A 16,323-nucleotide genomic window follows, 5' to 3' on the forward strand; every position below is an offset into this window, starting at 1 on the left:
CCAGGCTGGCCTCAAACTTGCAATGATTCTCCTGCCTCAGCCTCCCGAGTACTGGAATTACAGGCGTGTGCCACCATATCTATCTATCTGTCTGTCAATTGTCTTCTTTTTTTTGTACTGGGAATTGAACTCGACTTCACGCTTGCCAGGCAGGCACTGTGCCACTGAGCTATATCTCCGGCCCTTCGATTGTCTATCTGTCATCTGTCTATCTACTATCTGTCTATCTATCTATCTATTGTCTATCATCTATCAACTATCTGTCATCGGTCTGTCTACTGTCTATCTCTGTCTATCATCTGTCATCTGTCTGCTATCTATCTACTATCTATATGTATCTATCTATCTACTGTCTATCTACCTATCTGTGTATGTATGTATGTATGTATGTATGTATGTATGTATGTATCTATCTATCTATCTATCTATCTATCTGCTGGCTGAACCCAAGCACCCAGGAACTGGGGAAAAGGACAAGGAGGGAAGCTGTAAATCTCTGTGTCCTTTGCATGAGGATGGCGACCCTCGTGGGTGCTCTTGGTGGTCACAAATGCACACAGAGTGCCCTCCCCCACACTGGTGGCTGTGGCTAGCAGTGGGATTTTGTGATACTGGCACAGACACCAGCCCTCACATGCCTCCTGGGAGACACTGGGAGCTGGGACTGGGCAGCATTCTTCTGATGTCAGAGTGCCTCAAGGAAAGGAAGGGCAAGGTGGGTGATCTGCCTGGAGTGTGAGTCACTATACATGGGTCTCTCTCTCTCTCTCTCTCTCTCTCCCTCTCCTTCCCTCTCTCTCTCTCTTTCTCTCTCTCTCTCTCCCTCTCTCTTTCTTTCTCTTTGTGGCACTGGGGATAGAACCCAAGGCCTCAAGCATGCTAGGCAAGTACTCTACCACTGAGCTATACTGCTTGCCTACACTCTTTTGATTATAGCATATAAGTGATTTTTAGATTTTAGAGGATTTTTTTTTGTGCCAGGAATTGAACTCAGGATTTTGTGCTTGCCAGGCAGGCACTGTGCCACTGAGCTATATCCCCAGCCTTAGAGGATTTTTATAGCATTTTAATGTTTATATCATTAGTGTTATAATGTTATACATAATATTATAACATTACAATTAATGTTGTTAGAACTAACATTTAATGTTAATTTTTACAGATTAGTACAGGATTATTAAATTCATGTTGATTGGAGGACTCAAGTTGGAGTCCTGGATCCACCACTCTTTCACTGGAGCAAGGCATTTTCCCTCCAAGAAGGCAGAAGCACTGCCTAAGGCATGAAGCTGGTGGAGAGGAGAGAATGCCTCCTGAAGACCTATGCCTGCATGTTACTCTGAGGGGCGTTTAATGTACATTTCCTGAATACTGATAGACTTAGCACAGAGCAGGTACGTATGCAGAAGGTGTTGAGAAATTAACCACATTCTTTCATGTGTAAGTCCTAAACACACACATATACACACATATACACTCCTCAAACAAAGATGTACAACATATGTCAACACACACCATCAACAGCATACATGATGCACACACATACACTGCAGCAATACATACTTCATCGGGCCGGGGATATAGCTCAGTGGCATAAGCACCTGCCTGGCAAGTGCAAGGTCCTGAGTTCGATTCCCGGTACCAAAAAAAACCAAACCATACATCATGTACACATGCCACACACAGTGTAACACATGCACACACATACATCACATACCACAAAGCAATGAAATATATCCAGATACATGAACGCACATACTACATGGACATATGTCACCCCCACCCCTGCAAACACATGTTGTATCAGTCAGGGGTTACTGAAGAAACAGATATAACACAAGATATACAAATGTATAAGAGATTACAAGTTTGGCTTAGGATGGTCAGCCACAGAGTTGGATGAGGGAGCATGCAGAGGGTGTCTGCACAGAGGAGAGATTGAAGAGCCCAGCCCCAGGCCTGGAGCTCACTGCAGTGTCTGTGCAAGTCTGTATCAGGAGGCCGATGGGTCTGCAGCGAAACGCTGAAGAATCTATGATGAAGGCCGGAGAGCCTACACCAGAAGGCTGAAGAGTCCCAGGCAGAAGCCAAACAGTCTGCACCAGAAGCCAGATGACCAAGCTGAAGAGAAGACTGGAGCTCCTCCAAAGAACCAGCAGCCAGTCCTTTCTCAATTCCCTTTTTTTATGTGGCCTAGGGGTGAAGTGGGGGTGGTCCTCTACACCCACATCCTCTGCATGCCCTCCTCTTACACAAGCTCAGGATGAATACAAAGTAAGCACCCTGGCTTCCTGCTGAGTCATTTAGCCAAACCTCTAGACTCCCTAAGTTGACACAGTGAATCAACCGTAACACTCCACCCCTTGTCAACTTGGCAGTCAGACACATTTCTTTAAACTAGCTTCCAGACACAAAGACATGCTTGTAATTATGCCTAACATGTTATAACTATCCTACCTACAAATGTAAAGGCACTAATTCCCTCACCAAAATAGAAGGTAAGTTTTCCTTGGGTGATGCTTATTCTTATCATTTCACAACTTGAGCATTATAACACAGTTTAACAATCCTTAAGGACCAGCATCAAGTCTATTAACATTATATTACATTAGAACTGTATTAGGGGAGAAATAGTACAATTACAATCCTCTTTTCTGTAGCTGATCACGGGGTTGTAGCTGGTATTTAGAACTACCTTCTTCCACTACCCATTCTGTATTCCCTTGGCCTTCAGCAAGCACCTCAGCAGGTCTTAGTTCTTCCCCTGGTGGAGTGACCCATACATTCATTCCTGAAGGCTCTGGGCCATTTCTCATTGTGCCTATATTAGGTTGTTGTAGTTTCTCATTGATTTTAACAACAGAGCATGGTAATACTAAGAGGCACCCTAAAGGATCTCCTGCACTCCACATATATTCTTCCTTTCCCCCACTGTGGAGTAGTAGTCCAATTTCTCCTTGATAATCTGGGTCAGTCACCCCTGACAACACTATGACTTCCTTTTCAGCTTTGTTTCCTCAGAGGTATGAGGAAACTAAAATGACCAGAGGGAAATCTTAGCTTCCAGTTCAATGGTATCATTGTTGTGCTTCCTGGTACAAGCCTTCCCTCATCTGGAACTAAGACTTCTAAGCCAGCAGAACATAAGGTCGTGGGGACAGGAAGCAAAAATTTTGCTAAAGGGTCACTATGAGTAATGGTGAGTGGTGCCATCCCTACTTTCACCTGTTGATTCCTGGGCCCATGAATCCTGGCTGTGGGAGACACAGTGCCATACAGTGGGCGCTGATTCAAAGCATATACAGCCTGTAGCCAGATCAGCCTTGGTGAGTGGGAGTCCATGTTGCTGAGCCCATGCATAACCTCCATCCCTGCCACCATGCCCACTCTGTTCATGGGCCCATTGGGCAATGACAGGGCGGCTGAAGAAGGAGGTTGGCCACTATCCACAGACCGGGTCATCTTATCCACTTGATTATTAAAGTCCTCTTCTGCTGATGTCACCTTTTGGTGAGCATTTACAGGGGAAACAAATATTTTTACATCCTCTGCCCACATGGAGAGGTCAACCCACATACTTCTTCCCCAAATATCTTTGTCACCAATTTTCCAGTTATGTTCTTTCCACATTCCTGACCATCCAGCCAGACCATTGGCTATGGCCCATGAATCAGTATGTAGTCGCATATCCGGCTGTTTCTCCTGCCAGGCAAAATGTATTACCCCGTGCACTGACCCAAGTTCTGCCCACTGTGATGATTTTCCTTCACCACTGTCCTTCAAGCATGTCCCAGAGAGGGGCTGTAATGCTGCAGCTGTCCATTTGTACTATACCACATGTACACATGACCCAGGGCAACACACCTGTGGACCATATATATATGTACTTATATAACACACATGATACACGCATTGTATGCGTACATTTATACCACATCACATGCACACACCATGTTCATACATACTTGCACACACACGCCATATATACACACATACTCCACATGCAAGCATGCCATATTATCACACGTATTGTATACCACAGGCACACATGCTCAGTAACCAGGGCTTGTAATAATCTAAAGCGCCACTAAGTGGCATCATTACATTTATTTAGAAATTTCTATATACTCATTTTTATATAGTTGTGATTATACTGTGTATCAGTAGTTTTCAAAGTGTAGCCAAAACTATTTTCATAATAATACAGAGACATCATTTTCCTTTCCCCCTCTCTTGCTCCTCTCTGAGTACACAGTGGAATTTTCCAGAGACTGCAAGATGCGTGGCTTCGCAACAGATTGAAGGCTGAAGCAGATGTGAGAATCCAGCCCTTGTCTACTGAACTAGACATCCTTGTAGAGGTTTGCAAATGTAACAGTGCCCTTCTGCTACTAATGTTTTAGACTATAGTTATTTTTCATAAAAATGTTATTTATGTTAACATAAAATCATTTATTTTAATTTTAAAAAAGTTAACACTTCAATATTTTCAGCATTTTGAATTTTAAAAAAAATTTATTTTAAATTGACAAAATGCATATATTATGGTATATAACATGATGTTGTGAAATATGTATACATTGTGGTATGGCTAACTCAAACTCAGTAACATAGGTGCTACCTCACATACTTATTTTTTGTGAAGAGAACATGTAAAACCCACTCTCTCAGCAATTTTCGTCATCATTACTTTTGCATACTGTCTTGGTTACTTTCTCATCACTAGGACAAAATGCCCACAAGTTAAAGGAGGAAGGGTTTATTTCCACTCACAATCTGTAGAGGCTTCAGTCCATAGTGGGCTGGCTCCAAGGCAGGGCAGCATGGCAGAGGGGCATTGCAGAGAAGAAACAGTCCATGGCAGGACAGGCAGGAAGCAGAAAAGCAGTGAGCAATAACAGCAAACTTCCCTTTCCCTTTTATCCCATCCAGGCTACAAGCCTTTGGGTGGTGCCACCCACATTCAGGGTGGCCTCCTTATCCACACCCAGAGCTATGCTAAACCAGTCAGTTGTCCAACTTAATACCCCAGCATCACATATGTTGCATCCAGCCAGCATTGAAAAGCCTCACCTATGACAGCATGAGGCTTTGGGTGGCATCTAGACACAAGCCGTAATACTCTGCCCCTGTCCCCAAAACTCTCATGCACATCCCTTTATGCAAAAGGTATTTAGTCCATCTATAAGAGTTGCTGACGTCCTAACAGTTCCAGCATTGTTGAAGATCCAAGTCCAGAGTTTCTATGAAATTTAAGGCAAATTCTTTGCTATGAGCCCCAGGAAAAATGTTTAAAAATTAAACACAATCAACAGACAATGGCACAAGATAACCATTTCCATTCTAAAATGTACACATAAGGGGACAGAAAGGAATGGGAGGAGAACAAGTCCAAAATTCAGCAGGAGAACAGGAAACCCTCTAGTTCCATGTCCAGTGTCTGGGTGGCTCTGTTCCCGGGGCACTGCAGCTGTGTGCAGCTCCCATGGCTTCTCTCTAGGCTGGCTTTGCTCCCTTCTTGCAGCTGTACTCAGATGACCCACGTTCCTGGATTCTCCAACCTTTTGGGGTCTCTGCTGCATCTTTGGCTTCACACTCAGAGCATCACACACTGCCACGTCAGGGGCACACTGCCTGGAATGAAATCTGGGTGGAAGCCTTCCTGACTCCACAGTCCTCCCATTCTGTATGCACCTAACACCAGCACTACATGGATGATGCCAAGGTCTATTGCCAGCTAGAGCAGTAGCCAGACTTCTCTTTCTCTTGGCCATAGGAGTTCAGTGCCTGGATTGCTGGGACCTATGAACCCAGTCCTGAGGAACAAATTCTCTAGGCTGCCACCATTCTGGAACATGGAACTCTGGGGTTCTTTCCTCAAAGCAAAATCTTTCAACTTAGTAATTTTAAGTCTGCAAAGGGTGAAGTCCTGTTGGTTCTTGGGATGCCCTGAGGCCATCTTTTCCATTGCCTTCTTTAAAAATTCTTGGCTTTTTATTGCTCATTTTTTCAGCAACCAAGTTTTCCTCTGCTCCATCCTTTTAGGCCACAACTTTGCTGGAGCTTGCTTTCTGACCAAACTCAAAAATTTTATTTTATTTTTTGTCTTTTGGGGACAGGGTCTCACTATGCAGTTCAGGCTGGCCTTGAGCTCACTTTGTAGTCCAGGCTGGTCACGAACTTCCAATGATCCTCCTGCCTCAGCCTCCTGAGTGCTGGGATTACAGGTATGCACCATCATGCTCAAAAAATTTTAAATCGTTCTGCTCCTCCATTTGCTCTTGATGGACAACAGTGGCCATGTCACCGTATCATTAGACTACCTTGAAATATCTTCAGCCAGATTAATTAGTTTCCCACACTTAATCTCTTTCCTGAAAAGTCTCTGGGCTCCAACAAAATGCAGACAAATTTTCTGCCAAAGCATAACACATATTGCCTGGAGTCCAACTGCCAATGGAGTCCTTTTTCCCAACTGAAATGTCTTGAGCTAGTCTTTTCCAGTTGCATTTTTATCAGCTTCCTGGTCTTCTGAGCTCTGACTAGAATCTCCCATCAAGTTTAGCTTCCAGCATTCGAGGGCTGCTTCTTCAGACAGCATCTCCAAACGTCCCCAGAGAAAACAAGACACTTCCCACAATCTAGTTCCAAAGGCCTCTCAACCATGTGACCAGGTAATGTCACAGCAATGGCCCTGCTCCTGGTACCAACATCTGCTCTACTTACTTTCTTGTTGTTGGGGCAAAATACTCAACACTCACAAGTTAAAGGACGAAAGGTTTATTTCAGTTTACAGTTTGTAGAGGTTTCAGTCCACTGGGCTCATTCAAAGGCGGGGATGCATGGCAGAGGGGCGTCTCAGAGGAGAAACAGTCCATGGCAGTGCAGAAAGAAAACAGCAGCAGCGGCAACGAACCTCTCTTTACGTTCCATCCATGTTCTGAGCTATTTGGGTGGTGCCACCCACACCCAGTGTGGTCTTCCCATCACCCACACCTGTCAGTGGACTAATTTAATGCCTCACCAGCATCACACACCCTAGATCCAGCCAGCTCCAAAAAGCCCCACCTATGAGAGCATGTGGCTTTGAGGGGGCATCTAGCTACAAACCATAACACATTCCTTGTTTTCAGCATTGGGGATTGAACTCAGGGCCTTGGCACTGAGCTATATCCCCAGATCTTTTAAATTATTTTTTTTTGAGGTGGGACAAGGTCTCACTATGTCATTAAATTTCCTAGGCTGGGCTTGAACTTCAGTCTTCCTGTCTCAGTCTCCCAGACTCCTGGGATTATAGGTGTGCACCATCACACCCAGCTACATAAATATTTTAAATTCTCCTCCGTTTTCACCTCTACCACCATCAAACCGACAGATATAAACCACACCAATGAAAATTCTTTAGGCTCTGCAATGATTTTTTAAGAGGTAAAAATATTCTGAGACAAAAATATTTGACAGGCACTATTTTATGTGCAATCACATGTCCATAAATACATTTCAAGGTTTTTCTTTTATTATAAATTTGTAAAGAACCCGCAAACATAAAGGAGGAAAACCATTTGCAGTCCCATTGCTCAGGGAACAGAGCTAATTCTTATGGGTGCTTTGCTGTGTCTCCTTCCTGACGCGTCCCTGCACTCACTCTGGTTGGACCCACCTGTGGGGCTGACACTGACCCACGAACCTCATAGCTCCAAGGCCTCGCAACTTCACTCACTCCCACGTAGAACTTGGGAAGCAACCTGCTTCACTTGGCTTTTCTAGAGCCTGAATTCTGGGTCTCGCTGCTGTCACCCCAGGAGCCTTTAGGTCATCGTCTTTCAGGATCTGGCTGAGGTGTGTCCCAAGTGCCCCTTGTCATGTGGCAGCCACACCCTCCTGCCTTCAGAACTCCATTGTCTGGGCAATTGGCTGCCCATCTCTGCTGCCCCCATAATGTCCACTTCCTTAGCATCAGTGCCCAGGTGAGCTCTCCTGACCCAGGCCCTCCCCAGCCCTCTCTGTTCTGTGAAAGAGATAAGAGGGACAACTGCCTTTTCCACGCTCCACTCTCTTAGAGGGACTGGGTCAGGGGTACTGCAGAGTTACAAAAGGCACTTGAGGGTGTTGAACTGGTCTCTTTTCAGTTACTATAATGAAATGTCCAAGACCCAGTACTTTATGGAGATAAGAAGTTTCCTTGTCTCACAGTTCTTTCTTTCTTTTTTGAGACAGGGTCTCTCTAGGCAGTTCAGGCATAGTGAACTCAACAGGTAGTGCAGGCTGGCTTTGAACTTGCCGTGATCCTCCTGCCTCAGCCTACTGAGTGCTGGGATTATAGGTGTGTGCCACCACACCCAGCCAGCTCACAGTTCTGGAGGTCCAAGGTCATGGCTCTGGCACTGGCATCCTCTGGTGAGGAGCTTGTCCTGGACACAATAGCTCATATCTATTTTCTTGTTGATGGGCATTTGAGTTGTTTTCATCTTTTCCTATTACAAATAAAGTTACAACCAGCACTGTCTACAATTATTTGTGTGATGGTACATCACTTACTCCAAGTCAGCACCTAAAGCGTAGGATTTCTGAGGTCTTGGTTTGAAGCCCAATGAGTCAGAAGGTTGGAGCATACTCAACAAAAATTTGCCAAAATACTTTTTGCTTTATACTCCTACCAACAATGCCTACGAGTTCTGGTTGCTGCATATCCTGATAAACACTTGGCATGTCACCTTTTCCCTGCCAGGCAGGGTCTTGCTACGCTGCTCAGGCTAGTCTCAAATTCTGGGGTCGGCCATGCCTCCCTCCTTGCCTCGGTGCTGGGATGACACCCTGGTCACTGTCTTTCATGTGAGCACCTCCCCTGCTACTGTGAGCAGTGCCCCATAGCTGTAATTTACATATTTCTTCAATTTTATGTGCTCTATTTTTATTTATTAACATATTTACACCCTGCCTTATCCTGGGAAGCACTTCAGGCAGTTAGTTTGGCATTTTCCTTTTTTCTATATGGCCGTATGTCATAACCCATTTGTTTTATTTTATTGGTACGTGTTTGCAGTGCATCATGAACATGTTCACTGTGAGTAGCTGGTCCACGTGCACGGCCTGCCTTACTTCTTCCCACATCCCCTCTGTAAGCTACTTTTGCCAGGCAGGGAAAGCTGCTGTCCTTTCTCTTAAGTGGCTGCTCAACACTCCACAATGTGAGTGGATCCCACACCTTTCTGCTGGTGGCTGCAGGCTGCGGCGTGGAGGGCTTGGTTTGAAGCCCGCTTCTACCTCTGTTCCCCCCGGGGGAGAGCGATTCCACCTGCCTGGGCCCCTGCAGGGCCTCGCAGTGCTATGAGCTTGAATAAGAGAAAGCAGATAGAAATCTTAGAGGACAAGCGGTCAGTCAGTGCTTCTTTCTATTACAAACCACATTACCGCTGTGTTCTCTTCTCTATTCAGGGTTACTCCTGAGGATCAATATCCAGAAGTGAGGTTCCCGGGCAGTGGGCACCAGTATTTTGAAGGCTCCCAACGGCTCTCTCTAAATTGTTCTAAAAGGTTCCCTGCACCCCCTGCCAGTGGCCTGCGAGAGTGCTCATGTTACTGTGTGTTCCTGGAGAGTAGCCTTTTTTTTTTTAAACCAGAGTGGTTTGTTCTATATAAAGTGGGAGCAGCCATTGCAATAAGGCTCAGGCATCACCTCTCATATCTGTCGCAGAGCTGCCTGTCACCTGCTTCCCGCGTGTGGCAGGCCAGGGGCTCTCGTGGCTCATCTCCTGTCCTTCCCAGGCCGGCAGGGCCGTGCTCGTCTGGGGTAGTGGCCGGGGCTGGGGAGGGCAGTCCAAGCACAGAAACACACGTCAGGTGTTTCTCCTGTGGCACCTGCTCTCAGCCCGAGGGCTGGGCCCACCGTCACGGAGCGGGGAACTGCAGCCCGCTGGGGGCTGCGGCAGGAGCAGCAGAAGCACTGCATTTGGTCAGCCACAGCTGGCTTCCTGTTGTCCTCAGGCATGCACAGTTCTTCCTGGGACTTCACAGGAGAGGAGACATTTTCCTCAGTTTAATATGCTGATGTATGATGGTCCCTGCCTTCAGAGGACCTTAAGGACTTACCAGGACCTTACAATGACACGAAGCGTCCCCCAAAAGGGACTTTGGATTTGGAGTGTAGGTCTTCCCCGGCCAGGGTGTGTGGCGTGCCCTCTTGCAGGTGCTGGGTGGCAGCCGGCACAGCTCCATCCATGCTGAGTTCTCGGGCACAGGGACACCGGGGTGCACTGCGCTGCTGAGTGGGACTTGATTGGTCAGGTGTATTCAGCGCACTTTTTTTTTTTTCTCTGAGACAGGCTCTCCTTATGTAGTCCAGGCTGGCCTCCAACCTACGGTGACCCTCCTGCCCTGGCTGCTGAGTGCTGGGATCAAAGGTGTGCACCACCACACCTGGCCTCAGTGCATTTGTAACTTAGGATGTTTTCAGCTACCAGTGGACTTAATCAGGACTCAACCCCATTGAAAGTCTAGCAACAACTGTGTCAGGAATTCTTGTTTTCCATATTTCAGCAGTTTAGTGCTCTCTCCAGGGCATCTGTCAGCCTGGGATTGAAGCTCAGAGGCAGAGTGGGAGGCCCTGGCTTTGAGTCCAAGGCGGGAGGCTGTCCCGTTTCAGCCTGTTTTCTGTACAGTCCTGGATCGTACTGGATTAGTCTCCCATCCTGGCAGTGCTCCAGCCAGCCTGGTCTGAGATGCCTTCATTTAAAAGGTGCTGCAAAGGCTATGTGATAACTTAAATGATTTTTTTAGATCTTATCCCCTCTATTACCATTGAGTGAGTTTAAGGATACAAAATTTACAAACAGTTTCATTCACTTAAAAAAAAACAAAGCCGGTTCACTAGTCCAATTATTTAGTGAATCACTGCAGTTTATTAAGAGGAGCGAATTACATTATTTTCAGAAGCGTGGCAGTTCTAGTCGGGTAATTTGCAAGAAGCCCGGCTCTCAGCTTGGACAGAAACGGGTGTACTTCGGAGTGATTTGCTCTTCCCTCTGGATGCCCCCTCCCCTGCGGCCGCTTCCCCCCTGGGGGAGCTCGTTTCAGATCTAACATTACTGGTCGAATGCTTATGCATGAACTCTGAGTTTTAACATTGTGTCTCCTTTTACTATTTATCATATTCTGTGTTTTGCTTTCTTGGGTTCCTTGAGGGAAAAGTTTACAGGTGATATGAACCTAGATATGTTTGAAAAATTTCATTTCTTTGTTGACACATGCTTGCAGCACATGATGTGTACGCGCCTTGTGGAAGCTGGTGCACGGGTAGAGCACCTCTTGATTCCCTTTTTCACGCACTTTCTCTCCCCTCCCCTCCATCTCTTGATCCCCTCCCCCCTGAGGAAGAGCTGTTTCCCACCTCCTATTATCTCTCTTTATTTTGCTGTTTATTTACACTTTGGGTTTCTTATATAAGAGGAACCAAGTGATACTTAAGCTTGTGTGTGTAATTTATTTCACTTAACATTGTGGTCTCAAGGTGCATCTATTTTCCTACAAATTGCTCAAGTTTCTTATCTGTTTATGGCAGAATAATAATCCATTGTGTATAAATACATTTTCTTGATCCACTCATCTGTTTTTTTTTTTTTTTTTTTTTGGTTTTTTGGTTTTTCTCCGGTACCGGGAACTGAACTCATGACCTTGCGCTTGCCAGGCAGGTGCTTTTGCCGCTGAGCTAAATCCCCAGCCCCCACTCATCTGTTGATGGGCTCACAGGCTCCTTCCAAGATTTAAGTATGATGAATTGTGCGGCTACAAACACAGGTGTGCATGTGTCACTGTAAGATGATGTTTATAACTCTTTCAGGAAGATATGTAAAAGGGAAATGTCGGAGCTAGGTCAAATGGAAGTTCTAGTTTTAGTTTTCTGAGTAATCTCCATACTGATTTCCATACAGGCTGAATTAGTTTACACTCCCACCAATAATGCAGAAGGCCCCCCGCCAACCCTACTCAGCCTCTCCAGCATTTATTATTTGATATTTCTCCTCCTTTTTTTGAGACAGGGTCTTGCTATGTAGTTTAGGCTGGCCTTGAACTCACTACGTAGTCTAAGCTGGCTTCAAACTTGAGGTGATTCTCCTGCTTCAGCCTCCTGAGTGCTGGGATTGCAGGTGAGCGCTGCCACACCCGGCCCTTATTTGATTTCTTGATGACAGCCATTCTTTCTGGAGTAAGATGGACTCTCAGCGTTGTTTTAATTTGCATTTCTCGGATGGCCAGCGATACTGAGCACTGCTTCATGTATGCCTTGCCCGTTTGTACTTCTTCCTAGGAGCGTCATTCATTCTTCTTGCCTATTTTTTCAATGGGTCTTTTGTTTTGGGAGGAGGGGTCTAATTTCCTGAGTTCTTTATATATTCTAGGTATTAGTCCTTTGCCTGAGGAATCGCTGGCAGTTTCCCCCATTCTGTAGTCTGTCTCTTCATTTGGTTGTTTCTTTTGCCATGCAAGCTTTTTAGTTAGATGTGGTCCCATTTGTTGGCTCTTAGAACTATTTTGTGCGTCCAGGGTTCTCGAACCTAAACATCTTTTGTCTTTTTTTTTTGTTTGTTTTGTTTTTCTTCCAGTACCAGGAATCGAACTCATGACCTTGCACTTGCCAGGCAGGCGCTTTGGCGCTGAGCTAAATCCCCAGCCTCCCTAAACATCTTTCACAATGCCTTTAGTCTGCAGCTACACTTGGATGCTAGCTTGGCTGGCTACTGGAGTCTTGGTTAACAATATTTGTTTCCTTCAGAATGTTAGTGGAATTACTAGGTTCTAGTATTCAGATTTGATAATAAATCTGACGTCAAGCTGATTTTCACTCTGTTGTGATAACTGTTTTCTCTTTCTGGAACCGACGAGGGTTTTCCTCTTATCTTCGGCGCTCTAAAATTTTATTGCAGTCTGCCTGGATTTTTGAAAATTCTGTCTTACTTTCATTCATTCTGCTTGGCACTGAATGAGCCTCATCAGCCAGAAGACGAGTGTCTCTCTTGGGCACTGGGCTCCCCTCACCCACTGCGCTGAACCTTCCACGCCTATTTGATCTGCTTTTTCCTTTTGGAGCTCCTGTTATGCTAATACTAGAGTTTCTGGGCCCACCCTCCATGTCTGGTCATTTTTAACTCACACTTCTTCAGTTTCTTTCTTTGCCTGTTTACACTTTTCAGGACAATGGCTTGATCTTCTGTGCCACTAATCTCATGTTACCAAGTAGTGTTTATTTCACTGTTTACCCTATCTATTGTGTTTGTAAAGTTAATCTTTAGTTTGTGCTATTTATAATTAACTTTTATGGGTGAAATATAGTCTACTGTTTCCTAGAAAATAGCAATTGTAACTATTATCTAGAGTGGTGGTGCATCCCCACAACCCCAGCTATGCGAGATGCTGAGGTAGGAGGATTGTAAATTCAAGACCAGACTAGGCAACTTAGTAAGACGCTGTGTGAAAATAAAAAATGAGGGGCCAGGGTGTAGCTCAGTAGTAGAGGACTTGCCTAGTATACACAGGCCTCGGGCTCAATCCTCAGTAGTGAAAAAAAAGACCCTATCGATCTAGCTATCATCTATCTATCTATGTTTCTATCATCTATCTTAATTTTCACTATTAACATCCTTTGGTTATAATGCTCTGATGTTGGGTATGAGATCTTCTTATCACTGTGCTGGTTTTCAAAAACGCTTGCAGATTCCTGGCTATGTGCTAACTTAATATCTAATGCTCCTGTCGTTACTCAGCATAGCGTGCCTGCCCCTGCTGACTCCTGGGCCAGGGCAGCCTCTCTTCCTTGTGTGCCGGAGGAGCTCCTCGTCCTTCCTGGGGTCGGGGCGCGAGCAGCCACTGGGCACTTCTCCCCACTCTGGATGACGTGTCCACTCTCGGGTTTCGGCGGAGCGCAAACGCTGTGGTCTGGTGACAGTGACCCTTCTTATTTCCCCGTAACGTAGGCTTTGCCTTTCTTCCCCTTCTCCTTTCTGCTTCCTCCACAGACAGAGACTTTTCTGCCACTTGTGAGGTTTTGACGGGAAGGAGGTCAAATGGGGGTGCTTGGGCCTCCATCTGGCTCTAATCTGCATTTTGAGCAAAACAACTAAGTTTGGAAGTTTGAAACTAACGACATTAGGGCTGAGAGATTCTTAATGTAAATATATTTCAGCAGAGTTAATGAAAACTTGGAGTGCTTACAAAGTTGGATATGTTACATGTGTGACAAATTATATATAAACCAGATTTCATTTCCTGTTTTTTTCTTCTAATCAGCAAAGGAAAAAAATGGCAAGAAAACCAAGTCTCCTGTAATACAGCTCGAGGCTCAAGGGGATGATGCATATTTAAACATTTGCTGTTAACATGAGTAAAACTTTACCCCCTAAAAGCCCCATAAAGCTGCAGCCAGCGATGCGCCCCTCATTCCAGCGAGGCGGGGCCGGCGGCTCAGGCTGCTGCTGGTAGCAAGGCAGGACTGTTTCTCCCACTGCTCATCACTATGGTGATCCTCGTTAAGTAAAGCCAGCAGTCCTGGTCCTGTGCCCTGGGCCTGATTTGGCATTTTTATCTGTGGCTGTCAGTTTTCACAAAACAATAGCCTTCTGTTCAATAAATATTTGAGTACCTACTAGGTGCTCAATCCTACATAAAGATGAACAGGAGGAGATGTCGTCCCCTACGGACACTTATAGGGAGAGAGAGATAGTACATGCAGAGGTCATCTGGCAAGTGAAGCCCAACTTCACATATTTTTGTGAAGTTACAGACTTAAAAATGTTTTGTTTGTCTAAGTGTAATTTTTTTTAGTTTTATTTTTAGTTTGAGACAGTGTCTCCTTGTGTAGTTCAGGCTGGCCTCGAACTCACTATGTAGCCAAGGCTGGCCTTGAACTCATGGCAATCCTTCTGCCTCAGCCTCCCAAGTGCTGGGGTTACAGGCATGTGCCACCATGCTCAGCTAAGTGTAATTGTTTTAAAAGATTATGTTTAACTTTCCAATGGAAGATCCATTATATGGTTCAACAATTAAAAATAGTGCTGGGCTGAGGATGTAGCTCAGGGGCAGAGCACTTGTCTAGCATGTGTGAGGCCTTGGACTCCATCCCTTGCACTGCCAAAAAGTAGATTCCTGTGTATATTTCCAGTGTTTCTTTATGTAATTATATATGAATATATGTTTTGATTTTCCCTTCCTAAAAGGCGAGATGTGCTATCCACTTACCTATGTGCCGGGGAAATGGTTTAATATCGGTGGTGGAGAGCTCCCTGTCATCTTTGACAGCCTGTGTCCCTGAAGGGGGTGCATCTTAGAGCCTAACCAGTCCCTCGGGACCCCGGGGGATGCTTCCAATCTACTGTCATTACAGTGAAGGCCCCAGTGAGTAATGTTGTCCAGCTGCCCTTTCTCTGTGTGCAGGGAGATTTGTAGAATTGATTTGCTGATGAGGGACTGCTGGATCGAAGGGCAGCGCATCTATAATTTCGTGGCGTTTACCTGTCCCTTTATGCCATCTTCCTTCCCCCAGCAGTGTCTGAGTCTTCTGGATGAGAATGACTCTGATGCTGTCTTGTCTTCTAGCACCAAATAATACGGACTTGCATCTTTTCTCTGCAGCACTGAGTGTTTTTTAGGGGTAGAGGGAGAGGTTATTATTAACGTTTCTATAATCACAAGTCAAGCCACTGCTAAGTAGACACCGTGTTGTACTTGCTTTATGGCATTTCGGACGGGACCGCTTTCGGGGAGCCCGCATGCTGACCGCGCTGTGTGAGGGCAGGCTGGCCGGCGCTGGGGTTCAGGCTGGTGCTAGGCGAGGAGGGACTGTGCAGATCTTAGGTTCTCACGCACTGAGCTTTGGACTTTTCCAGCAGGCAGTGCGCAGCAGGGGAGCTTTCAGGGCGGGAGGGGTACGGCTAGGACCCCGTCAGGGCAGGGTTTAACTCCAGTAGCCTGTGCAGGACACGGACGGGACGACAGGCACGGTAGCTTCTGCCTAACCCTTCCCGGGCGGCTTGCCGTGCTAATACCTGCGGGGGCGGCTGCTTCGCAGGGCGGGAGAAACCTTCCCCAGGAGGGTCACCTCGCTCTGCTGCTCTCTGGCGGAGGGCGGAGCGGCCGCTCTCCCGCTTGCTTCCCCAAGAGCGTCCTTAGCGTGGTCATTCAGACGCACAGCGGTCGAGACCCCGGAGCCCGCGCAGCTGCCGTGCCTCTGAACCCACGACCTTGCCGCTCCCGGCGCCCCGAGGTGACCTGGCCAGGAGCCGCCGTGCGCCCGCGACGCCGCGCGGTTCCCAAGGCAACGGCAGCCGGCGGCGG

General features: G+C 46.2%; 1 long non-coding RNA gene across 1 annotated transcript in view; it reads left to right on the plus strand.

The window, feature by feature from the left end:
* Positions 1–1,167: 1,167 nt before the first annotated feature.
* The window catches only part of LOC106147559, an 18,300-nt gene continuing 3,144 nt past the window's right edge, over positions 1,168–16,323 (plus strand). The window contains exons 1-2 of the long non-coding RNA XR_001232491.1: positions 1,168–1,394; positions 4,256–4,361. This is a non-coding gene — a long non-coding RNA (uncharacterized LOC106147559). The remainder of the gene's footprint in view (positions 1,395–4,255; positions 4,362–16,323) is intronic.

This window comes from Chinchilla lanigera, unplaced genomic scaffold (assembly GCF_000276665.1).
Source record: "Chinchilla lanigera isolate Chin_1 unplaced genomic scaffold, ChiLan1.0 scaffold00007, whole genome shotgun sequence".
NCBI lineage: Eukaryota > Metazoa > Chordata > Mammalia > Rodentia > Chinchillidae > Chinchilla > Chinchilla lanigera.